Source organism: Trachypithecus francoisi, unplaced genomic scaffold (assembly GCF_009764315.1).
Source record: "Trachypithecus francoisi isolate TF-2019V2 unplaced genomic scaffold, Tfra_2.0 Lachesis_group0, whole genome shotgun sequence".
NCBI classification, from domain to species: Eukaryota; Metazoa; Chordata; class Mammalia; order Primates; family Cercopithecidae; genus Trachypithecus; species Trachypithecus francoisi.
This window is the reverse complement of record NW_022681453.1, coordinates 117,286,299-117,311,836: the sequence shown is the minus strand read 5'-3', so window position 1 is coordinate 117,311,836 and position 25,538 is coordinate 117,286,299. Positions and strand designations below refer to the sequence as shown.

Sequence of the window (25,538 nt, the reverse complement as noted above, 5' to 3'; positions counted from 1 at the left end):
CATCACAGCTCTGCTCCTGTGGCCCACTCTCTCTGTTACCCTCCTGTTGTGTGGCCATAAACAAGAGCTTCACACAGAATGCCAAATGAGAGATGATGCTGCAGGGAAAATGAAGGAAAAGAAACAGCACTTCTTAAAGCAGCTATCACTGGCAAGGGAAGCAATGTTCCTGCGAAAACATGGTATCCAAAATGCTTTATTGGTGGGAAGGTAGGAATCTTACACACAGACATACACACACAACTGGTAGGGTCTGTATTGCAGAATCAAGAGGATAGTCTTCACGACTGTTGTGACTGAAGAAGAGTGCTAACAGATTTCTCCACATGGTATGCTACATATGCCTGCTATAGAAAAGACTTATAATTTCACACTAAGGGTAAGCCTGATGGTGAATATGTATGTTTTTAGTAATTCAAATGAGTTTATTAAACATGTGTTATGGTCAAGACTCTGAACCCAAGGAGGCAAGGAGGCTGGAGAGGGGCCGCAGGAAAAAGAATCCCTAGCCTCTGCCCTTCCGTAGCTTTTTTTTTGTTGTTGTTGTTGTTGTTGTTGTTGAGATGGAGTCTTGTTCTGTCGCCCAGGCTGGAGTGCAGTGGCACAATCTCAGCTTGCTGCAACTTCTACCTCCTGGGTTTAAGCAGTTCTCCTGTCTCAGCCTCTGGAGTAGCTTGGATTACAGGCCCCCGCCACAACCACCACCTGGCTAATTGTTTTGTATTTTTAGTAGATAAGGGGTTTCACCACGTTCACAGGCTGTTTGAACTCCTGACCTCAAGTGATCCACCCGCCTTGGCCTCCCAACCTTCAGTAGCTTTTTATCCAGACTTACCAATAAAGAACTTACCAAGAATGTAACCAGACTTACCAAGCAATATTGAATTAGAGCTGGATATATAGCCAGTCTGCCCCATTTTCTCCAAAGGAGGAGCACTTAATTTCAACTGAAGAGTTGAGAAAGGCTTTATATGGTAGGTGGAATGTGAGCTGGAACTTGCAGGCAGAGAGCCACTCTGGTTGGCAGAAAATGAGGGAATTGCACTTCCATCTTAGGAAACAGACATGAAAGCGTGGGATCATGTGTTTAGGGAGAAAGGAGACCATTCGATGTGGCCACAGCACAGACAAGATAAAGAATGGTGGGAGACGAGGCCAGCTGTGTTTTATGCTAGGATAAGGAGTGTGGTGTAGATTTTTATTATGCTTCCCAGCGCTTCACTTTTCCTTCCTGTAAAAGAATTACACATCTCTAGTCATTGCCATTGGACTTTTAGTGCCCATCATGGGAGGGGTACACATTTCTGCCCCACTGATACGAGACTTGGTCATGTGACCTGTGAACAGATGTCTTCAGGCCATTCTCTGTTGACAACAGCTCTCTCACTTTTTTCCCTTTGCCACCAGAATGGCTCATTCTATAGAGTAGCTGCTCCTCCAGCTGAGTCCTGGAATGAATGTGATCCATGGAGCAGCCCTACAGTTGACCCCACAATGACCTATAGCTAACATGTAACGTGAGTAAAAAGTAAACCTTTGCTGTAAGTAACTGAAATTTTAAGGTTGTTTGTTGCCCCCAGCAAAGCTGACTAATAAATGTTTTTACTTTATTCTCAAAAGCAATGGATTTTGTAAGAAAACAACAACAACAAAAATTTTTCATTTCTGGCAGTCTCATGAATTTCAGTGGTGAACAAAACTTAATTTTAAATTTCTGACCGTGTTCAGATTCAATTGCTTTTTCCATATCAGGCATTCTGGAAGAATAGAATAACAATTAATTTAATACTCACTTTTTGTAGCCACTGGATCAGATTCACCTGGAATTCATGTAAATCTAATAAATAGCACAGTGGGCATCCAATGCTTTGTAGCTGATGGCAGCAGATACATCACTTCCTTCCAATTGCTGAGGATATATATCCAATTTGCCAGATAGGAATAAAGATTACAATTTAAACACAAAGTTTATTTTTCAGAGATGGAATATTCCACTCAGGCTCAGCAAAGAAATAAGTAGACAGATGTTTCATGCTGAGGGAAACACTAGGGAAATGGCTTGGTAATGCTGGCGATGATGCTGAAAGCTCACGCTGCCACCAATTTAAGTAAGTTCAAGGAGACTTAACCTTCATGAGACTGACGAGAAAAATTTGAGAATACATTTTGTTATTATTTACATTATCATTTATATTATGTATGTATCACTGAGTTGAGCACTAACAAAAGTCACCATTCATGTAGCATGGGAAGGAGCATGCCAGGTGGAAAGTACAGAGACTTAAATAATATTAAGAATGATGATGATGATGATGACAAGATATAAAAAGAGAAAGAAAACGGGCCTGGAGTCAGCTAAAACTCAATTACAAGAATGGCTTGCAACTTGCTAACTATAGGTTTTATGGGAAAGCTACCTTTAAAAAATCTCTAAAACATAGTTTCCTCACTTCTCACATGGAAATAATATACCTCTCTGTTATAGTCATTACGAGGATAATATGAGATAATGAATGCAAAGTATTTGTCATGTAACAAGTGCTCAATAAATGCTGTTGGAGTTTCTTTTTCTTCAGCTTTTTAACATGCTTCCTCACATGAATGCCTTTTCCTAAGACTTACCAGCTCATCAAAGCCTTCTCTGATACTCTACCTGTACTCGAAGCCTGTGATACTCTATCTTCTTGAAATAGCAGTAAAGGCCATAGGTGTTCATTTTTTTGAATTCATTCACTTATTCATTCATTCATTCATTCACCAAATATTTCCTGAGTACCTACTCTGTACCAGGCACTGTACAAGGTTCTGGAAATACAGCCGTGAACAAAATATCCCTTCTCACCGAGCTTACAGTATAGTGAGGATAGAGGGTAATAAACAAAAAACAAGATGTAGTAAATCAAATAATGATAAGTACTATGAAGAAAAATAAAATAAGGCAAGAAGAAAAGGGAGCGCCAGAGTGGGAGGGATACGATTTTGTGTCAAGGTCAAGGTCAAGAAAGGCCTCGCTGAGGGGACGCTGGAGTAGAAGGAATGAGCCATGGGGAACCTGTGTGATAAAATCTCAGGGTAAAAGATCTAACCCATGCAAAGGACCTGAGGCAAGCCTGACATATTCTAGGAAGGACACCAGTGTGGCTGAGCAGAGTGAGCCAGAAAGGGAGTGGTGGGAGATGAAGACAGAAAGGTAGGATCTAGTAGGTGATGTAGAGGATTTTGATTTTTAACCTGAGAAACTCAGGAAGCCATGGGAGGGTTTTGAGGAAAAAAGTCACATTATTTCACTTAGCTTTTTTTTTTTTTTTTTTTAAAAACGTTCACTCCATCTGCTGTGTTGAAAATAGACTTCAGAGGAATAAAGAGAGAAGGAAAAACAAAGTTAAGGGATTTTTGCAATAAGAAGTGAGAGATAATGGCAGCTTGGAAGAGACAGTAGTAATGGAGGTATTGGAAAGTAGTCAGAGTTTGGACATATTTTGAAGAAGGAATTTCAAAAATTATCTGATGTGGTGTGAGGAGAAAGAAAGGAGTCAAGGATGACTCCAAGGATTTTTGTCTGAACAACTGAGAAGATTCAGAAGATAGTAGTAGGAGAAGTTTTTGAGTAGGGGAAGAATCTTCTGTTCATTTTGGCATCCGTTGACTTTGAGATGTCTGTTAGATAGCCAAGTGGAGACTCAGTAGGCAGCTGGATATGAGTCTGGTCTTCAAGGGGTGAAATCTAGGCTTGAAATATGAATTTGAGGATGAAATATATAAATAAAATTTAAAGCTATGATCCTGGAGAAATCAGTGAAAGAGTGATTCCTGGGGCACTCCAGTGGGCAGGCTTGGGAAGATAAGGAGGACAAGGAAAAGATACTGAGATGGAGCAACCAGTGAGGAGAAATGAGGGTGATGCCTCAGAAGCCAAGCAGAGAACGCATTTGAAGGAAGAAGTAAGCGATGGTGTAAAATGCTGCCAATAAATTGAATAAGATAAAGACTGAGAATTGGCCATTGGATTTGATCATGTGGAGGTCACTGGAGATATTGATAAAAGCAGTTTTCAGGGAGCAATTTTGAGAATGAAAGATTATGAGGAAAGGAATTGGAAGTAGTGGGCTTAAAAGTCTTGTTCAAGGAGATTTGCCACAAAGGGAGCAGTAGCTACAGGGGAAAGTTGGGTCAAGGAAGGTTTTCTCTGTGAGATGGGTGGTAATTCAGCATGTTTCTATGCTGCTGGCAGTGACTCAATAGAAAAAGAAATATTCTTGAGCAGGAAAGAGAAGAGATAATTGCTGGAAATAAGTTCGTGAATAGGCAAAAAAGGATGGGGTCAAGTGCACAGTGTAAAAGTTTGGCTTCAGATAGAAACCCAGCCAGATCATTCATAACATCAGGAAAGAAGGCAGGACATGGATGGACAGATAGTCAATTGAGAGAAGTGGGAGTTGGGAGAATAGGGAAGGTCTCGTCTGAGAGCTTCTATCTCTACCAACCCTACCCACATCCCCACCACCACTACCACAACCCAGTGAATTAGGAAAAGGTAAAAAGTTGGAGGAGGTGCTGGAGAGTTGAAGAGAGACAAGAACATGTACAGTGATTGTAGGAAAGCAGAGGATTGAATGGATTGATCAGGACAATGCAGAAAGATTGCCAGCAGCTGTATGGGCCCACTGTGGTTATTAGTCACGAGTTTAAATTGAGATTTGTCAGTGTGATTGTGGGGATTTTCTCCAGCCACAATCAGCTTCGGGGATGCAGGGTGTAGAAGAGGATGGAAACTGGATTTAACCAGGGTTTTACCAAGCATACATGATGAATGAAAGGAAGGAAGAGGTACTGGAGGGTGAATGAGTGAGCAGTTTTTAATAATGCACCACAGAATGTAAGCTGAGTCTAGAAGGAACTGAAGATTTTTGGGAGTGAGAGATGGTGAATGGATGGAGCATAGATCCTAGTGAGGTTGAAGAATTTTTGGAGTTCGAGTATCGAGGAATGGCATGGAAAGATGAGATCAGTGGGTCTAAGAGTGGATGCATGAAATGACCAGGTCTGGGGTATAACTATGGAGTAAGTGAGGCGAAGCAGAGAATAAGATCATTAATCATCATTACCTGGGTATTATGTCCCCAGTAAGTACTTAGAGAAGAGGAACCATATCTTAAAAGTCTGTGCCTTTCTCCTCAAGCATCTAGCACAGTGCAATGGGTTTCACAAGGGCTTTGTTAATTTTTTTTTTTTTTTGAGACAGAGTCACCCAGGCAGTCTCGGCTCACTGCAAGCTCCACCTCCTGGGTTCGTGCCATTATCCTGCCTCAGCCTCCCAAGTAGCTGGGACTACATACAGGCACCCACCACCATACCCAGCTAATTTTTTTTTTTTTTTTTTTAGTAGAGACGGGGTTTCACCATGTTAACCAGGATGGTCTCGATCTCCTGACCTCATGATCCACCCGCTTCGGCCTCCCAAAGTGCTGGGATTACAGGCATGAGCCACCACGCCCAGCCTGGGCTTTGTTAATTTTTATAAGTTGATGTTGAATGAGAAGTTTTACATCAACTTATAAACATTGAGGAATTTTAAAAATTGGGGCAATGAGACTCAAATTTTCTACTACAAACTACTATTTTCTGCACCACTCTGTCACCCAAATTATTGCCAAGTTTTTGGGATCAACTAAAGGGGATTCCTGGCCTTACAGAAATTAAAGTAATGATTTCAATTATTCAACCCCAACCACAGAGTTCCATGGCAGGAGGTCATTTGTAACTTGTGAAAGCATGAACTTGCACTTCATGACTTTAAGCGTAGCTGGTGAGTAAGACTAGCCAATCAGTTACTTAGCCTCTGTATCTCAGTGTGGCCATGTTATTTTACAGCTATTATCAGATCTGCAGACACTCTAAAGAGAAGAAAACATTATATGTAAAATTGCCTGAAAATCAAAGCAGTACTTTCATTAGGGCATCCATAGAGGCCTCTGCATAGAAACCTCAAAAATGTAAAAACAACCAAATTTCACATCCATTTTATTTCAATGAGCTGACTGCTTTAATCTGCATTTCAGCATGTTGCTAAATACTCAGGCCAAAAAGTACCAAGCACTTGGTGGGGGGCGGAGGTTGGGGGAATTATCTTCAGCTCATTAGTGGCAAGCTCCGGAAAACAGAACAGAAAAAAATTGGGGGGGTCATGGGCTGGGAGAATGAAAATACACCAAGGTTTTTACAATAAATAAATACAATCTTGTCAAATAAAAGGTATAGCCATAACTTGCAGGGGAGGAATAATTGGAAGGCGGAGGCTTATAGTAATCAATCAAACCTGATCACACAGCAGCTTTGGCAAGGAAGAGAAGTAGGGGCTGTAGTTAATGTCTTGGCAAGAGCCTGCTTCCTTTCCACTTGCCCTGCCCAGAGAGACAAGGTGTCCGGAGGGGTCAGACATAATGTTAACTACCACCCCCACCCCCATGTGGTCCCTTGCAGTCCACAAATCTTGCTGACTGAGTTATCACAACCATCCTGTGCGGTAGGTATTAGTGTCTCATTTTGGGGATGTAAGTGGAGGCTGAGGGACCAGGCAATCTGCTTAAGAACATCCAGCTTGTATGTGGCAAAGTAGTGATTCAAACCACATCTTCTGGGTCCAGGCCAAGCTGTTTTCACACTCCAGCCAGCCCTGTGTCCATGGGTGTCTAACCTAAGGAGTATTTGTCCTAGTTTATTTATAGTGCATTTTGATCAGGATTACCGTTTGGGAGGGAAGCACATCCCAGCATGAGTTGTTCAGCCTAGCATTCAAGAGGACTGAGTCTTCCTTCACTATGTCTCACGTCTGTTTCTTCCCCTTTTTCTTCTCACTGCCCTTCTTTACCTCATGCTGGGATATTGTGTCTAAGCTGAACATTCTGCCACTTCCACTTCTTTCCCCTAAACCAGTTCTTGTATTAATATAGATTAATTTTCCTAAGATACCAGCTTCATTACTGATTTTAAAATGCTTGCTGGCTGCTGTTCTCAGGATCAGGTACAAACTCCTTAGCTTGGTATTCAAGGCTTCTGCAATTTGGTCCCTAGTTATTTTGTAATTTTACATCCCCCTTTTTGCCCTTTGTCACCCCAGAATGAGCATATTTCCCAATCTGAACCCTCGTGTCCTGTGTTCACTCTGAATGCAGTGCCTGCATCTCTCTTCTACACCCATACATTCCACTTCTACTCTTTCAAAGCTAAGGTCCATTCTTACTGCCTCACGGCCTTCCCCCAACATTTCAGCTTATGTTGATTCTTTCAGGGCTAGTATGTTCTGTTTATCCCTCCAGGTCTGCTCTCTGTCCTCTCCTGCCCTCCACCCAGAAGCTGAGCAGCATTGACTGGCTCCCTCACTCCCCAAATACTGAACTCTCTCTCTCTGGTTTTCTTCCACTCAACACCCACCATTGTAAATAACTTTTTTAAACAATTAAACTCTCCTCAAATTACCCAATTTGAATCTGCCATCTGCTTCCTGCCAGGACTCTGACTGATAACTCTCCATTCCTCTGTATGCTCACAGGCCTTATTTATTGCTCTAAGCCTTTATGTACCATATCAAAGTCTGCTTTGAATTAATAGCTATTTTCCTCTGTGATTACATATTCCCAACTTGACTAAAGTTTCCTGAAGGCAAGGAATATGTATTATACTTTTATGTATGCTGGAATATCTTCCTTACCACCTCCTACCCCAATAATACTTAGCACAATACACTAAGCAGTTAATAAGGACATTACAGGTCAGTGTTCAAGGATAATGCTATTCAAATGATTGATGAGAGAGGCAAACTTCCAAAGGAATGAATGCACGATTAGGCCATGAAATTTGAAAATGTAGTAAGGAAAATAAAACTTGAAAGTTTAAAGAATTTTCAATGAACAAAGCATTGGATATATTTTCTTATCTTGTGTTCCTATTTTAAAAACATTTAAATTGGTTAGGAAAAGCAGGCCAGTTTAAAGCCTTAACAAACACACACTTTAAAGCATCCAATTACAAGAGAAATAGGTAATTGAGTGGTGGTGGGAATTTATGATGATTTACTGCACCTTCCTTCTCCACGTAATTGTTTCCAATTTAGTCTTGCTCAAAATTAAACAAAAAAATTTTTTTTTGAGACCGTCTGTCTCCCAGGCTGGAGTGCAGTGGCACAATCCCAGCTCACTGCAAGCTGAGCCTCCCAGGTTCATGCAGTTCCCCTGCTTCAACCTCCCAAGTAGCTGGGACTACAGGCGCCCACCACCACACCCGGCTAATTTTTTTGTATTTTTAGTAGAGACGGAGTTTCACCATATTAACTAGGATGGTCTCAATCTCCTGACCTCGTGATCCGCCCGCCTCGGCTTCCTGAAGTGCTGGAATTACAGGCGTGAGCCACTCTGCCCAGCCGAGCAAATTCTTATAATAACTCAAAGACATCTCCACTGGCCTCAGTTTACTTACCTCCTGGCTGGTGGAAGACAGCTACATTGAATGCTACCAACTTTAAGGATCTGACAACAAACATTCTGTACCTTAGAAATGGCATCTAAAAGATCTGGAAAACAATTTTCCAGAAATTAAGGAACCAATCAAAGTTATTGTAAAAGGTACACCTATTTTCCACAACATTGATGAAGAATTAAATATTCAGTATAAAATACCTAGCTCAGTGCCTGATGCTGACATCATTCAGTGGGGGTAGCTCGCTTCTCCCTTATATTCAGATGTGTATATATTATATATAATTATATTAAACATGTAGAGTTAGAAATAAAAATTATACATAGGGCTAATTATAAATATATTGCATATGTTAAATGTATAGCAACATAATACAGATTGTGCTTTTGGAAACTTAACTGAGAACAAAATCTACAAGCTTTTAATTATAGTAAATATGCCATGCATTAAGGAAAATTAACATTTCTCAAAATTCGTAAGCAAGAGAGTTGCTGCCTAAGACAATTTGCTGGAAAACGAATTGTGATCTGTACAGTGTCTTTGTGCTTGCTGTGAATTGCAGACATGGGAGTGTTCTGAGTATTTATTTTATTGACTTGTCCTAGGCACTATAATTACTTGTAAACTCAATCTCTATAGACCTTATAAAGATGCTTTCAGAAAAAAAGATCATTGAATCAGTTGACAAGAAATGAGAATTATAGATACCCAGCTAAAAGGTATCTTTATTTTCTTGTAAACAGCTCATGAATAATGGGAAATTGAAGAAGGCATCAAACTAAATCCATCTACAGACTAGATTTCAGCGAATTGGGGTTTTTCAGGTTTCCTCCATCTCTTCTGCTTTTTCTTCCTGCTTTTCTTATTCCTCTGCTACTTTGTTTCTTAGGCTCTGCTTCCCTGCTTTTGGGAACAGTTGCCATCCAGGAGAGCATGTCTGTTGGGCTGAGCTCTAGCACCAGGTCAGCACCAGCATAGACATGACTGACTTTTGGTTCAGGTGCTGCTCCAGGCTCTGCTCCAAGCAAATGTGGCCAGGTATTTGGTATTATGTAATACCTGTGTCTGAGAAATTCTCAAAGTGGCCTAGAGACATGGTTAGCACCAGAGTAACTCACAGAATATAAGCACTCCAGGAAAATCATCTTTAAAAAAAAATTATCTTTACTTTTACATTGCAGGTGCATGTATCTGTGGGGTACAAGACATATTTTGATACAGGCACACAATGCATAATAATCATGTCAGGGTAAATGGTCATCACCTCAAGCATATATCATTTGTGAATACAAACAATCCAATGATACTCTTTTAGTTACTTTAAATAGAGATGGGGGTCTCACTATGTTGCCCAGACTGGTCTCAAACTCCTGAGTTAAAGCAATCCTCCTCCCTTGGTCTCCCAAAGTGCTAGGATTACAGGTGTGAGCCACTGCACCTGGCAATATTCTTTTAGTTACTTTAAAATGTAAAATTAAACTGTTATTGATGATAGTCACTATGTTGTGCTATCAAATACTAGGTTTTATTCATTCTTTCTTTTTTTTTTTATTTTTTTTATTTTATTTTTTATTTTTATTTTTTTGAGACAGAGTCTGGCTCTGTCGCCCAGGCTGGAGTGCAGTGGCCGGATCTCAGCTCACTGCAAGCTCCGCCTCCCGGGTTTACGCCATTCTCCTGCCTCAGCCTCCCGAGTAGCTGGGACTACAGGCGCCTGCCACCTCGCCCGGCTAGTTTTTTTTTTGTATTTTTTTAGTAGAGACGGGGTTTCACCAGGTTAGCCAGGATGGTCTCGATCTCCTGACCTCGTGATCCGCCCGTCTCGGCCTCCCAAAGTGCTGGGATTACAGGCTTGAGCCACCGCGCCCGGCCTATTCATTCTTTCTAACTATATTTTTGTATCCATTACCCGTTCCCACTTCCCCTTCCCCTCACCCCTCCACTACTCTTCGCAGCCCCTGATAACCATCATTCTATTCTCTGTTTCCATGAGTTCAATTTTTAAATTTTTAGCTCCCACAAATAAGTGAGAGCATGCAAATTTGTCTTTCTGTGCTTGGCTTATTTTACTTAACATAACGACCGCCAATTCCATCCATGTTGTTACACATGACAAGATCTCATTCATTTTTACAGCTGAATAGTACTCCATTGTTTATAAGTACCACGTTTTCTTTATCCATTCATCTGTTGCGGGACACACAGGTTGCTTCCAAATCTCGGCTATTGTGAATAGTGCTGCAGTAAACAGGAGAGTGCACATATCTATCTGATATATAGATTTCCTTTCTTCTGGGTGTATACCTATCAGTGGGATTGCTGGATCGTATCATAGCTCTATTTTCAGTTTTTTGAGGAACCTTCAAACTGTTCTCCGTACTGGTTGTACTATTTACATTCCCACCAATTTCTCCAAATCCTCACCAGCATTTATTATTGCTTGTCTTTTGGATAAAAGCCATTTTAACTGAGTTGAGATGATATCTCATTGTAGTTTTGATTTGTATTTCTCTGATAATGATGTTGAGCACCTTTTCATATATCTGCTTTCCATTCATATGTCTTCTTTTGAGAAATGTCTGTTCAGAACTTTGGCGCATTTTTAAATCAGATTGTTAGATTTTTTCCTATAGAGTTGTTTGAGTTCCTTATATATTGTGGTTATTAATCCCTTGTCATATGGGTAGTTTGCAAATATCTTCTCCCCTTCCATGAGTTGGCTCTTCACTTCATTGATTGTGTCCTTTGCTGTGCAGAAGCTTGTATGTGTGTGTGTGTGTGTGTGTGTGTGTCCATGTTTGCCTTGGTTTTCTGTGCTTGTGGGATATTGCTCAAGAAATCTTTGCCCAGTCCAGTGTCTCAGAGAGTTTCCTTAATTTTTTCAGTAGTTCCATAGTCTCAGGTCTTAGATTTAAGTCTTTAATCCATTTTTATGTGATTTTTTATATGGAGAGAGGTAGGGGCCTAGTTTCATTCCTTTGTGTATGGATATCCAGTTTTCCCAACTCATTTATTGAAGAGACTGTCCTTTCCTCAGTGTATGTTCTTGGACCCTTTGTTGAAAACGAGGTCACTGTAGGTGTGTGAATTTGTTTCTGGGTTCTCTGTTCTGTTTCATTGGTCTATGTGTCTGTTTTTATGCCAGTACCATGTTATTTTGGTTACTATAGCTCTGTAGCATAATTTGAAGTCAAGTAATGTGATTCCTCTAGTTATGCTATTTTTACTCAGGAAAGCTTGGGCTCTTCTGGGTGTTTTGTGGTTCCATATAAATTTCGGGATTGTTTTCTCTATTTCTGTTAAGAATGTCATTGGTATTTTGATTCTTTGAATCTGTAGATTGCTTTTGGTAGTATGGACATTTTAATACTGATTCTTTCAATTCATAGACATGGAATATCTTTCTATTTCTTTGTGTCCTCTTCAATTTCTTTCATCAATGTTTTCTAGTGTCCATTGTAGAGATCTTTCCAGGAAAATCATTTTGAGGTCACTTCTAAATCTAAGAGTCTATGACTACCAATTTAGAATGAGATTCAATTAATATGTGTTGGATGACTATTGCATGCCAGCTGTTCTCACATATACAGTCTCATTTATTTCTTATAAAAATACCACAATACACTTTTACCATAGTTTATTGACTCTGAGATGCCAGTAGTTATAAGCTGAATCATTCTTTTATATACCATTAAGATAGAAAAATATTCCCAATTAAATTTTGATACAATATTCTCTTATCACTTAGCTTTTTGTTGTGTTTATCTCAAAAGAGCTCTTTTAAACTTATATAGACACAGCTTTTCATTACATATCATTTTGTGTGTATACTAAAGGGAAAATATAGCAAAATAAATTAGTGAAGGTTTTCTGAAAACCTCTTCACTTTCAGAGTCTGACTCTTCTGAATTACTTTTCTGTTGAGTTGTCCAAAGATGCCCAGGTTCTTGCACTTGATATTGTCCTCTGGGCCATCAAGTGCATTGGTGATTTTTCTGTTCTTTAAAGAAAATATGACATATACACACCATGGAATACTATACAGCCATGAAAAAGGTTGAGTTCGTGTCCTTCGCAGGGACATGGATGATGCTGGAAACCATCATTCTCGGCAAACTAACACAAGGACAGAAAACCAAACACCACATATTCTCACTTATAAGTGGGAGATACATTTAATAAATAAAATTCATGCCATGTTCATAGATAGAATGCTAAATATTAAAGATATCCATTTTCCTTGAAAAAAAAGAAGGGCTCCACTATTGTCTCTGATATTTTCTTTCATACTGCTTATGCATATTTTGCATGTTTTGATGCTAGGACATTGTTTTTGTCTTATCAGAAGTTGTGGAAAATTGTACACTCAAAACCAGGATGTACATCTCTTCCTCAAATTCTTCTTAAATGGTCAGAAGAGCTATAGGTCCAGTCATGCCTTCAGGAATAACAATAAGTTCACACCTATGCAAGCAACAACAGCCATGTCACAACTGCCCTGTGACTATCCAAGACAGTAAGATGCTGCTAATGGCAAGATGTTAAAATGCCAAAAGCATATCCTAGAATCAATAATAAAGGTATTATTACCATAGATGAGGCTCAGGGACATTTTACCTGGTTCCCTGTGAAAGAGATGGGAAGAGAATTAAGTTATTGAGTATCTACTTGTTTCAGTGTCCCAGAAAGTTCATTCTGGTTCCCTGTGAAAGAGGTGGGAAGAGAATTAAGTTATTGAGTATCTACTTGTTTCAGTGTCCCAGAAAGTTCATTTGTGTTATATCATTGAATGCTCAGGAAAACACTCTTTGAAATAAGTACTGCTTTACAGATGAGAAACCTAAGATCAGAAGGTGAAATAATTTGCCCATGATCATAGATCATCAACTGGCAGAGCCAGAATTTAAACCCAGATCTGTCTTGTTCTCAGCTAGACCAGTCCATAAAGGTTGGAGTGGGATTAGAAGACTGGACAAGAAAGACAGCTAAGACTCAGAGAAAGCACTCTTTCACAGACCAGCACACTGCCAGTATTAAGGATACACATGAAAGAGTGGATGAAGTTCCTCGGTGTCTGAGGTCTGGTAGTTAATGGAATCAGTTTCCAGTCCACTGGCTCACTGCTTTTTATACCCTAGGCTAGAAATAGGGTCTCATCAGCTCTCAAAACTCTAGCACCCATCATACGGAGAAGTCACACTACACCAATTAGTTACATTCTTCTCCAGTCTGCTTCTTATCTTTTCATCCAGCTTGCTGCAGATCTATGACCTCCTGACTCAAATGACCACTACTGAGCATAAAGCTTTTACTTTCTTTTTTGTTGTTTGGTTTTTGTTGGTGTTGGCGTTGCTTTGTTTATTTGGCCCTAAAGTATTAAAAGGATGTCATTTTGTAATGTGATCCCAAAGAAATAATTTAAGTGAGCATTTTCCTTTCATTTTATTCAACATATAGACAATAATGAACCAAGAAAATGTCTAGTATAAACCTGAAAAGAGCACAGTTGTTTTTGAGTGTTATACCTGAGGCTAAGATTTCTGCTGTGGGCAGAAGTGAATGGCTGGACATAAGATTTCATCATTACAGATTACATTGTTGCTCTGAGCTCCTTCAGCTCTTGACAGGCAGCCCAGAGCTGTATGTCTAAAATGAAAAGCCAAAGGACAAGAAGTCTGTCCAAGATGGGGCTAGAGCTCTCCATGAATGGAAGTGTTTGATAAGTGCTCTGACTTCCCTTTTTGACACCCCTCGTCTACATTCTCTGTATTTTGACTCACTCCAGTTTGAAAACCTATTCTTTTGGGATACTTCACACAAAGGAACAACACTTCCCTTCAGTTCAGCAGATCAAGTTAGTGCAACAGCTCCAGACAGAAGGTCTCTGAGATGTGGATGGGAGTTGTGATAAGTCTCCACAATTTTCCCATGAGACCTTGATCTTTACATAAGACCGTCTGAATGGGAACATCAGGACCCAAAGACTTTCACACAGGCAAACCAAAGTAAGGTGGCCAATGTTGTTGGAATGCCATGGTTGATAGTTGGGTCTCTAATGTTGGAGAGCTGGCATTAAACATATCTATAGGGAATGGGGTCTACCTAGGTTCAGTAATGGTGATTATAGGTACAGGTCAGTAGGAATCATTGGAGCATGTGTGTGTGGTGTGTGTGTGTGTGTGTGTGAGAGAGAGAGAGAGAGAGAGAGAGAGAGAGAGAATGTAGAGTTCTGACTGAGAAGGTGCAGCACAGGAAGACCATGCTGAAAGGAACACTAGAAGCTATAATTGGAGGGGGAAAATGTAAGCAGATATAGGTTATTGTGGCTCTTTAGATAATCTTACTCCCTCATTCTCCGTGTTTTACCTTCATAAACTCTTTTTCTTTTTCCTCATTGGCCAATTTATTCACTCAATAGATACTCATGGAGTTTCTATGATTCTGCATTCACTTTGCTCAGGGAAAAGGTTCATTCTCATTCAATTTCTTTATGGAAAAGAGAACTATTCTAAATATGCCTCCACATATCCCCTCTGGAGTGCACTATAGACTCTTTACTGCATCATCTCACTCTTCAAGGCATTTCCTTCTAGAAAGGCTCAATAAACGCTCAAATGCCTCCCACAAAGGAAGTCTGAGGCAAGATTTAGACCCACCATCCATCTGGAGGCACGCATTGTTAACTCTGTCCTGAAAATTCCAAATAAGGCTATGGCATAACAGTCTGAGAGATTTGCCAGTTCTAAATGACTGATTTGCCCTTCCACTGGCATCCCACTGTCCTTAAAATCAGGGACAGGAAAAAAAGGTTTAAAAGAAGGGAGGGAGTTGGGGGTGGAGAAAAGAACAAAAAAGGGAAAAGAAGGGAAAGAATGTGGAGGGAAGAGAAAGAAAGAAAAGAAAATAGCCATTTCACCCTACTGGTGGGAGGAGAATAATTCACTGAGTTATGAAAGCATCCTAATCCAGGGTCCACTTGTGTGTGTGTATGCATATGTGTGTGTGTGAACATGTGTGTGTAAAGATGAAAATGAGTACATGTAGTTTTTGTATTGCTTCAGAAATTTATTAAAATTAATCACTTTTGATCCATGACCAAAGTGCTATTTATGTGCATTACAGCTAAGGTATGACTACATTTAAATTACCAAATAAGCCAAGCTGAATAATCTCTACAACTGAATATGAGATGCTCCCTCTTTCTGGGCTCTGACTTAGCATTCCTTGATTGAATTACTGATAGTTCTGTTTCAGGTTAGACCAACTTCTTCTCTTCATCGAGGGTCAATTTTGGCTCAAAGAGACCATATATTTTCAACTTCTCTTCAGATTGAATGTTTTGGCGACTATACTAGTACTGATGGTAATTATCAGGCTGAGGTAAGGTCCAAAGTCATCCTGTATAATAATTAGCATTCTCTCCTCCAATTTGACTTTCCATCTTATGGTCAGTCAGAGACTCTGCAAAGCTTTGCAGGGACAGATATATCACTGCTGTCTTGATGTGGTTTGTCTGTGTCCCCACCCAAATCTCATCTTGAATTCCCATATGTTGTGTGAGGGACCTGGTGGGAGGTAACTGAATCATTGGGGCAAGTCTTTCCTGTACTGTTCCCATAACAGTGAATAAGTCTCACAAGATCTGATGGTTTTATAAAGAGGAGTTACCCTGCACAAGCTCTTTCTTTGCCTGCTGCCATCCATGTAAGAAGTGACTTGGTTTTCCTTGTTTTCCACCATGATTGTGAGGCCTCCCCAGCCACGTGGAACTGTAAGTCCATTAAACTTCTTTTCTTTTGTAAATTACCCAATCTTGGGTATGTCTTTATCAGCAGTATAAGAATGGACTAATACATGTCTCCATATCTAGGAGTTGTGGCACCTGTTTCTCTCATTCTGAGTTTTCGTAGACTCTTGTGCAAGAAATTCTGCTGGAAAGAATTCATTTTTGCATTCTTGATCATTCTATTATATTCATTCAAATTACTTGATACATGAATATTATTAGTGAGTTACCACAGGCATTGCAGTTACTTGTGTGCAAATTTATTATACTTCCACAAGTTATAGAACCATGGAGGATAAGAACTTTGCCATTCTATTCATCTTTCTGTGCACTTAGTAGATACTCAGTAAATGTTGCAGAATCTATGAGTAGTTGTTATTTCTAAGTGAATGCTCTTCTAGAATAAATAAAAATTTTCAGGTGTTGACAAATGGTATTCTCTTTGGTATAAAACAGTTCTGAATTGCTGAGTAGTTTGGAATCTGTTTGATGTTGTCAGTTTGGGCACAGCATCATTATTTCCAGCAGTAAGTACCATCTTTTAAGTGGTTATCTATCTGCCAAGCACTGTGTTTAACATATAATTTTTTCTAATCTACTAAATAATCCTGAATATGAATTTTATTATTTTCATTTTAAAGATAAAGAAAGTGAAGCTTAGAAAGGTTAAGTAACCTGACCAAGGTTACATACATAAACAGTGAGTAATGTTGCTGGGATTCTTACCACAGCAGGTCTGCATTTATCTCCTACATCATCATACCTCTCATAACCCAACTGTAAGGAAAAAAACAGAAACTCCAAAGATTATTTGAGATGTGTAACTTATGCAGTATGTAGCTTTTCTGGAAGCAAAACTGTTTTACCTTTATATAGCATTTTAGAATGTATTAAGTACTTACTCATATTATCACTTTATTTGATCTTCACCCAAACCTTCTGAGATATTGTTTTTATTTTTATAGTTCAAAGAATGTATAGATAATTTTACTGGATCAGAAAGACTGGAAACCTGCCCCAGGACAGAAGTAGCAGAGCCAGAACTAATCACAGGATTTTTGTGGTTTCTACATGATTTAGCATCCCAAAGATAGCAAGGAATCCTGAAAGACTGAACAGAGAAGCAGTCAGCTGATGGGCTCTAGTCTAACACTATGAAAACAGAATTGAAAGCCAAATATGTACCAGAATGTAATGCTGATAGCATGTACATTCAAAGAACATATATAGCAACCACACTTCAGTGCTGATTGGGCATGGTTTCCATAGCAATGATTTATTTCCAGTAGAATTTTTCAACTTAAAATAGTAAGCTTCCCCTCATTAAAAGAAATAAATAAAAAGTTCATCAATATTTGTTTTTCCATTATACACAGATCATAATGCCTGGTTACGGCAAAAAGATAGCAATTCCCATCAGAGAGCAAAAAGGAAGTAAAGCTACCATTGTTGATCTGGAACTAAATGGATTCTTGCCCATTGTGAGGAGCTGCAGTCTACAAAGCACACTGAATGCCAAACGTGTTGCACCAGGGCTACAGGTCTGGCTCCTTCATACCTACACTGTACTATAATGCACAGATGTTTACACTGGTCTTCCTTAAGTAGAAAAAAAATTAAAGAGGAAGATAAATGATTTTATTCTAGCTTTCTGTAGGGCTAAGGGAACACTTAGCCTTGAATGGGGCAGAGAAGTCAAGAACTAGAAGAAAACAACAATAATAAAAGTTAACATTTATTGCATTCTTACTTTGTGCTGGATGCTATTCCAAGCTTCTCCAATGAATTTTCTCAGTTACTCACCCCAACAGCCCCATGTGGTAGGTACTACAACTCTCCCTAGTTTACAGATGTGAAAACCAACGCACAAGAAGTATCTTGTCCAAGGCCTCACATTTGGGGATTGGCAAAGCTAGGGTTTAAGCTCTGGAATTTTGGCCCTCAAAACGGAACTTTTAATTCCTTGTCTACACAGGGAAGGAAATTAAAAAGAGAAACCTTCATGCTCAAGTTTCTACAGTGTCCTACATGACCAAACTTGAGATCTTAAGCTACAGGTTCACTGGGATTTCCATTATCCCAGGCTGGCTCTTCACCCACAGATTAGGGTGCTTGGGGAATGAAAAGAGACTCACAAGAGGCAGGGCCATGAAACTGATAAAGGCATCTGTTTTTCTAATGCTTTTTCACAAACATATGGACTCCTCTAATTTCAAATACGTGACTTTCTCCAAAACTCCCTCTACAGCTCAAAGTCTGCTGAAGCCCAGATTTTGGTGGAGCTGCAATTTGATTAGCTGATAATAATTATTTCAAGTTCAAACTTCTGATTTGAACTTGAAATAGTTTGCCATTCAGCAATTGTTGTATTTGGAGAAATAGTGTCTGATCCACATTCCTTTCAGCCAAGGAATGATGATATAGTTCAATGGCTGCATTCCACACATTATCTTTGCTGACCTTGCGGATAAAAATATCTTGATTAAAAACGAGTACTTTGGCAGCTACTTGATGAGAGCAAAAACCAGAAAAGTTTTTCTGTGAACTGGAGTAAGAAGACAAATATTGGGGAAGCAGTTTTGCATAGCAATTAATAATGTCACTTCTTCAGGAGGGTCAAATCTCATTTCTACCGTCTACTACTAACCTTGAACAAGTTATATAACCCTCTAAGGCTCAGTTTGCTCCTTTATAAAATGGGGCAAATAGTACCACCCTCATAGTGTTGTAGAAATTAAATGAGATAATAAATATTTAGCAGTTAGAATGGTATCTGGCACACTATAAACCTCAGCCCTGGCTTCCTTTAGCTTTGCATGCCAATGATACTAAACTTTTTGAAGTTGTCCAAACATGCCATGTTATATAAGACATCAGTGCCTTTCTGCTTTGCCTGGAAGGCCTATCTCCTATATATTCTCTTGAAAAATACCCTTCATTCTTCAAGTTCAGCTGAAGTTACTCATGTCTCACCCAGGCAGTCTTACATATCTCTTCTATCCTTCCACTGTTTCTAGTAATCCACTTTATAATGCTTATTTAAACTGCAAAGATTTGCCAGAATATCTTTGTCTTCATTCAACTGTTTGAGGATATATTAATCCTCAAGGCCCAGCGTAGAGCCTGGCTCATGATGGGCACTCAGTAAGTAGTTGTTGAACACAACTACTTGTATTCGACAACTACTTACTGTATTCAACAACTACTGAATTTCAGTATGCAATCCAGTCATATTCAACAAATTAAAATGATAAAATCTTCACGAGGTAGTAACAATCTGATATGATCAATCAGAAAGGCTCTAACCATGAAATCTAAAGTACATTCCCATTTTGGTTTTAATTGAACCCCAAAGCTTTAGAAACTATAGTCCCATTAGACCCAGAAAAGATTATAGATACTTTTGTAATGAGGCCAGTGAAGCAGTTATGGTGGCATCTGGCACACTGTAAGCCTCAGCCCCTGCTTCCTTTGCCTTTTGCATACCAATAATACTGAACTTTTTCTCAGCCTGAAAAGGAGGCTGCGATCTTGACCCAACTTCCACTGGAGAAATTCCACAGAATCCAAATTCTTATTTCATGTCCAAATCAGCAAATAATTGATATTTTTGCCATCTAGTAAGTTTAACAAATAATAATGGACCAGGAGACATTGATGTATAAAAATATATTTTCTTAGTCCATTTTGCACTGCTATAAAGGAATGCCTGATACTGGGTAAGAAAAAAAGGCTTATAATTGAGATGATTTGGCTCATAATTCTGATGTCCGGAAAAGTTAAAGATTAGGCATCTGATGAGAGCCTCAGGCTGCTTCCACTTATGGCAGAAGGTAAAGGGGAGCTAGTTTGGGCAGACATCACATGCCGAGAGAGGAAGCAAGAGAGAGAGGAGAGGTGCCAGGCTCTTTTTATCAACCAGCTACCTTGGGAACTAATAGAGAACTCACTCCTCACCCTAACCTCCACCTCCACCCTGAGGGAGGGTGTTAATCTGTTCCTGAGTAATCTGACCCCATGACCCAAATTCCTCCCATTAGGCCCCATTTCCAACATTGAGGATCAAATTTCAACATGAGATTTGGAGAGGACAAACAGCCAAACTATAGTACACATCAAGAATAACTAGAGTATTTTTTTTTCACACTAAACTGAGGATCTATGGAAATAGCGATAACCCTTTTATTGTTCCAAAGGGACATCCAGTTGTTGAGCAGCTTCACTGTAATGGAAACAGAGCTAAGACCTAAGTCTGGAAACCAGCCCATCCACACAGTTCATAGCTCCCCAGGCCTAGACTACTGTAGCAGGGAGGATGAGAGCATATTGAAAAGGGCAGAATATTTCCACTTTTCCTAAATGAGATCTGAGAGGATATGCACTAAAAAAATACCTTGTAAAGTCACACTGCAGAACACCCCCACCGCACCCCAACCCCATGTAGCCTGTTGACCAGACTATATAAAGCTGTATCAGCTCACAACCAATGGAGAGAGCCAAAATCATAAGTACCAGGCAAAGGCCCCAGAGCAGAGGGAAAAGCAAGGCTTTTTCTTAGGCAGCCTCTATCAGAAAAGCCAAATTACACAGGGTGTCTGCAGGCTTGAGAGGGAAGTTTTGAGGTTCCACAAAATTACTTTACAGACTAAAATTGCTTTTGTATACATCCATCTACAATGTCATGGTCAGAAGGAATGTGTGTGTGTATACACATAAAAACACATACCACATTTTCCTCAAGATACAAGACAATCTGATACTTTAAAAAAATCAGTACTAGGAATGCAAAAGTGTGTCCAGCTGGAGTCCACAAAATCCAATTTACATTTCTCATCACTTTTCCATGTGGCTGTTTTTAGGTTTCCATAGGAGGACAATGGGTATTCCCTACTCTGATATTTCCTTCCATGGTGGTCAGTGAGAGTGAAGCTCTACTGTTTATCTGCTCCTTCAATGGTTCCTCTCCAATAAGAGTAGCTGATCTTATTGGTGACTTTAGGAAAGGAACTAGGCAAAAGTAGCTCAGTCTTCTCTCTCTCCTTCCTCTAGGGAGTCGACTGCTCACAGAAAGGAAACACTCTGTTCTAATTGTGTGCTGTAAGCTTTGCAATAAGAGGCTCCATATGAGAAGGGTGGTGGTTGTCCAGCTGGGCTTATGACAGGTGGGTAAGTCTGTCAGATTCTGGGTGCAGCATAGGAAGTTAATTCTTCCTGCACCAAATCACATTCACCAACCTAATCTATACCAGCAAAAAAGCTGATATGTTGGACAGCTGCCTGATTGGTTCAATTTTGAACCAATTGGTTCAAAACTAGATAGAAGAAAAGGAGTATATGGGCATACTTCAAAAATATTGTGGGTTTGGTTCCAGATCACCACAACAATGAAATCTTTTTTTCTCTCAGCAGTAGATCTCAACAATAGGCTTAAAATATTCAGTAAACTATGCTACAAACAGATGTGCTGTCATTCAGGCTTTGTTTTCCCATTTATGAAGCACAGGCAGAGTAGGTTTAGCATAAACCTTAAGAGCTTTAGGATGTTTGGAATGGAAAAAGAGCATTGGCTTCAACTTAAGGTCACCAGCTGCTTTAGCCCCTAGCAAGAGTCAGCCTGTCCTTTGAAGCTTTGAAGCCAGGCATTGACTTATCTTCTCTAGCTATGAAAGTCTTGTTCCAATAGAAGACTGTTTCATCTCCATTAAAAATCTGTGGTTTTATGTAGCCACCTTGATCAATTATCTCAGGTAGATCTTCTGGATAACTCACTGCAGCTTCTACAGGAGCACTTGCTGCTTCATCTTGCACTTTTATGTTATGGAGATGGCTCCTTTCCTTAAACCTTATGAACCAACATCTGCTAGCTTTGAACTTTTCTTCTGTAGCTTCCTCACCTCTCTCATTCTTGATAGAATTGAAGAGAGTTAAGGCTTTGCTCTGGATCAAGCTTTGGCTTAAGGGAATGCTTACTGGGGAGTTCAACAGAGGAGGCTTCCAGGGGGAATAGTGTGAATGTGTGATCTACTGGACTTCACGTGGCTGAAGAGTGATATCACCATAGCTCATGGATAGAGGGGAAGGAACTCAGATGGATGGGCCAAAATGGCTCCACCAGGCTGGGTCACAGGGTGACACCTTAGCCTGGGTGTTAGGCTAGATGAAGACCTCATAGACTTCATAGAGACACTCCAGATGCACAGGCTAAGGAGGAAGTTTGGAAAGGAAAGGCTCTGACAGAGCAAACAGATGGCATTGAGAAATCTTCTCAAAAGAGCTAATGCATCATCCTCTGCTTTGGTTTTACAGATGTGATTACATCAACTCCCAAGGATGAGAGAATTTGCCACAGATCAACAAGCATTCTCAAACAATAAAAATTGTATAGTATTATCTCACCAATTTTAAGGTAATGAGTGAGCATGGAAGTTCCAATTTTCATCAGGAGAAAGACGAAATAGAATGTATTATTTTTGTATTCATGCTTACATGTCTAAAGATTTAGGGTTTTACATAGCATGCTATGTTTTTTCCATTTTCAGACACACCCAGATGTTTTTAATCTATGCAAAATAATGATGGATACATGCTACCTTCTTCAACTAATTTTGAAGATGTATTTATATAAAATAAAATAGTCTTTTAAAACACAACTTTTTTCAAATGTATTTGTTACTGCATCTTTTGCCCTGGAAAATTATTTTTCTATCTTTATTTATTTATTTATTTATTGAGACAAGGTCTCACTCTTGTCACCCAGGTTGGAGTGCAGTGATGTGATCACAGATCACTGGAGCCTCGACCCTCACGGGCTCAAGTGATCCTCCCACCTCAGCCACCTGAGTAGCTGGGACTACAGGCATGCACCACCATACCAGCTGATTTTTAAAATTTTTTGTAGAGACAGAATCTCACTATGTTGCCCGAACTAGTCTCAAACTACTGGGCTCAAGCCACCCTCCCACTCAGCCTCCCAGTGTGCTGGGATTACAGGCATAAGCCACCACACTCAGCCTTATTGTTTTGCTCTTTAGAGTTAAGATACCCAAACTTCAAAAATATTGTTGATTTTGTACAAGTTAAGTCTCAGAAATTTTGGAAACAATCACCTTCTGTAATATATGTAAAATATTATACAGTGTCTGGCATACAGTTAGTGCTAAATGAAAGTTTTTCCCTCCCATTTTCCTCCTCACTTACCTCATTGCCAGGGGCCATTTGGGAAAGAACCCCACCTTCTCATCCTTCCTGCATTAGCGTTCCCATTCCATTCCCATTCCTAATCTCCCTGAAGACACGAAAAATCTTCAAGATATTTCTGCTTAAATTGCACCAGGTGCTGAGAATGCAGAGATGACTCAGTCCTTGCCCAAAGAATCTGACAGCCTAGAGGGGGAGAAAGGCATGAAAACCTTTAACAAACTCAGTCAGACACTCGTCTGTCTGTATCTAATTCTATGGTTTTCTGTTACATTATGCTGTGATCTTCTAATCTGGCTAGCTCTCCACTGGTTTTCTTCTTCCTTGGACCACTCAGTCTGATGAATGGGGTCAGCCCTTATAAATTAGGCCTGTCTCATACAGCCCTTCAAACTAACCTGCAGAAGACTAACAGCTGCATAGTTAGGCTTAATAGAGTCCTTGAACAGGCTTTCTAAACGAAGGAGAATCTGTTCTTAAATTGAAGAGGGAGATGGTTTTAAAAGTAAGTATTTGTGTAGCAAAGACACCTGCCTACTCACAATTTGGATTTTAGGAAACAATTTTTCTCACTTCCTTTCATTTTTACCCATCAAACCTTCCATTTAATAAGTATGTATGTGTGCCTGCCTTGGGCCAGGCATTGTATAGGGTTAAGTTGAACATGGTGCCTGCCCTCAAAGAGTTCATGGCCAAGGAAAGAAGAAAGGCAAGTCAACAGGAAATGAGAGGGCAGGAATGATGAAGGTGATGGCAGAGTCATGCACATGGAGCTTCAGAAATACAGAGGCGATTCACTGCAATCAATTGGGTAAAATTTGTTCCTTCACAATGTGTCCCTGGCCAAGTTAATCTCCATTACTGTAAGAGGAGTGATCCTGGCACAGAGAATAAGAAGGTTCTTTTTCCTGATTCCAATTTGGCTCCCAGGAAAGCGGAAGTGGTATGTCTTAAAGTTTGCATTCTTACTGCCAAAGCAGTTAAGGTTATTAAGATGTTGGTCTCAGTCTGACAGTCTTCTGAACTCTGTATTCAACATCCCTGAGGACATCTTAGGATGTGCATCTCAAGAAATGGCAGCAGGACTGTCAATGGTATAGTTAGAGCTCCTCCCAATAAAGTCTGGGTTTAGAACTGATTTTGTCCACATTGAACAGAAACTTATCCCCTCATATTTATTCTCTTGGTCCATTGGTATCCCACTAACACTTGGTGTGCATCACCACCTCTTTGCTTATTGCACCTCCAAGCTGGATTAGATCAAGTAGAACGTCTTCATTTCCCTCTAATTCTTTCTCTCTCCCGCAACCCCATCTTTTTTTTTTTTTTGAGGCAGGGTCTCACTCTGTCACCAGGCTGCAGTTCAGTGTCACCATCAAGGCTCACTGCAGCTTTGACATCCCAGACTCAGGAGGTCCCCCCACTTCAACCTGTTGAGTAGCTGAGACCACAGAAGCACACCACCACGCCTGGCTAATTTTTGTATTTTTTGTAGAGATGGGGTTTTGCCATGTTGCCTAAACTTCTAATTCTCTTTTTCAAAGGTATGTCCTCTAACTCTTTATTCTCGTATCAGGATGGATGAGCCGAAGGGGCAAGGAGATTCTATCACCTGATTCCAGTTCAGAGAACTAAGAGATATGGCATGTCCTCTCTTGGGTTCTATCATGCTCTTTTTAAAGTAAGAAGCTTTCTAGTGCTAGGGGTAAATCTGGGGTTGCAAGAAAAGACCTAGGCCAAGCATTGTGGCTCATGCCTGTAATCCCAGCACTTTGGGAGGCCAAGTCAGGTGGATCACCTTAGGTAAAGAGTTTGAGACCAGCCTGGCCAAGATGGTGAAACCCCGTCTCTACTAAAAATACAAAAAAAAAAAAATTAGCTGAGCGTGGTGGCATGTGCTTGTAATCCCAGCTACTCAAGAGACTGAGATTGGAGAACCACTTGAACCCGGGAGGCGGAGGTTGTAGTGAGTGATCACGCCACTGCACTCCAGCCTGGGCAACAGAGCAAGACTCCATCTCAAAAAAAAAAAAAAAGAAAAAGAAAAGACCCAGTAAAGGCCCTGGAACCTGGAAGATAGGGG

At 40.0% G+C, this 25,538-nt stretch overlaps 1 long non-coding RNA gene across 1 annotated transcript; it reads left to right on the top strand.

The window, feature by feature from the left end:
- Window positions 1-1,431: 1,431 nt before the first annotated feature.
- On the top strand, window positions 1,432-21,390 carry LOC117083724. The gene is made up of 3 exons (XR_004437192.1): window positions 1,432-1,517; window positions 17,635-17,799; window positions 21,308-21,390. It is a non-coding gene; the product is annotated as an uncharacterized LOC117083724 (long non-coding RNA).
- The last annotated feature ends 4,148 nt before the right edge of the window (window positions 21,391-25,538 follow it).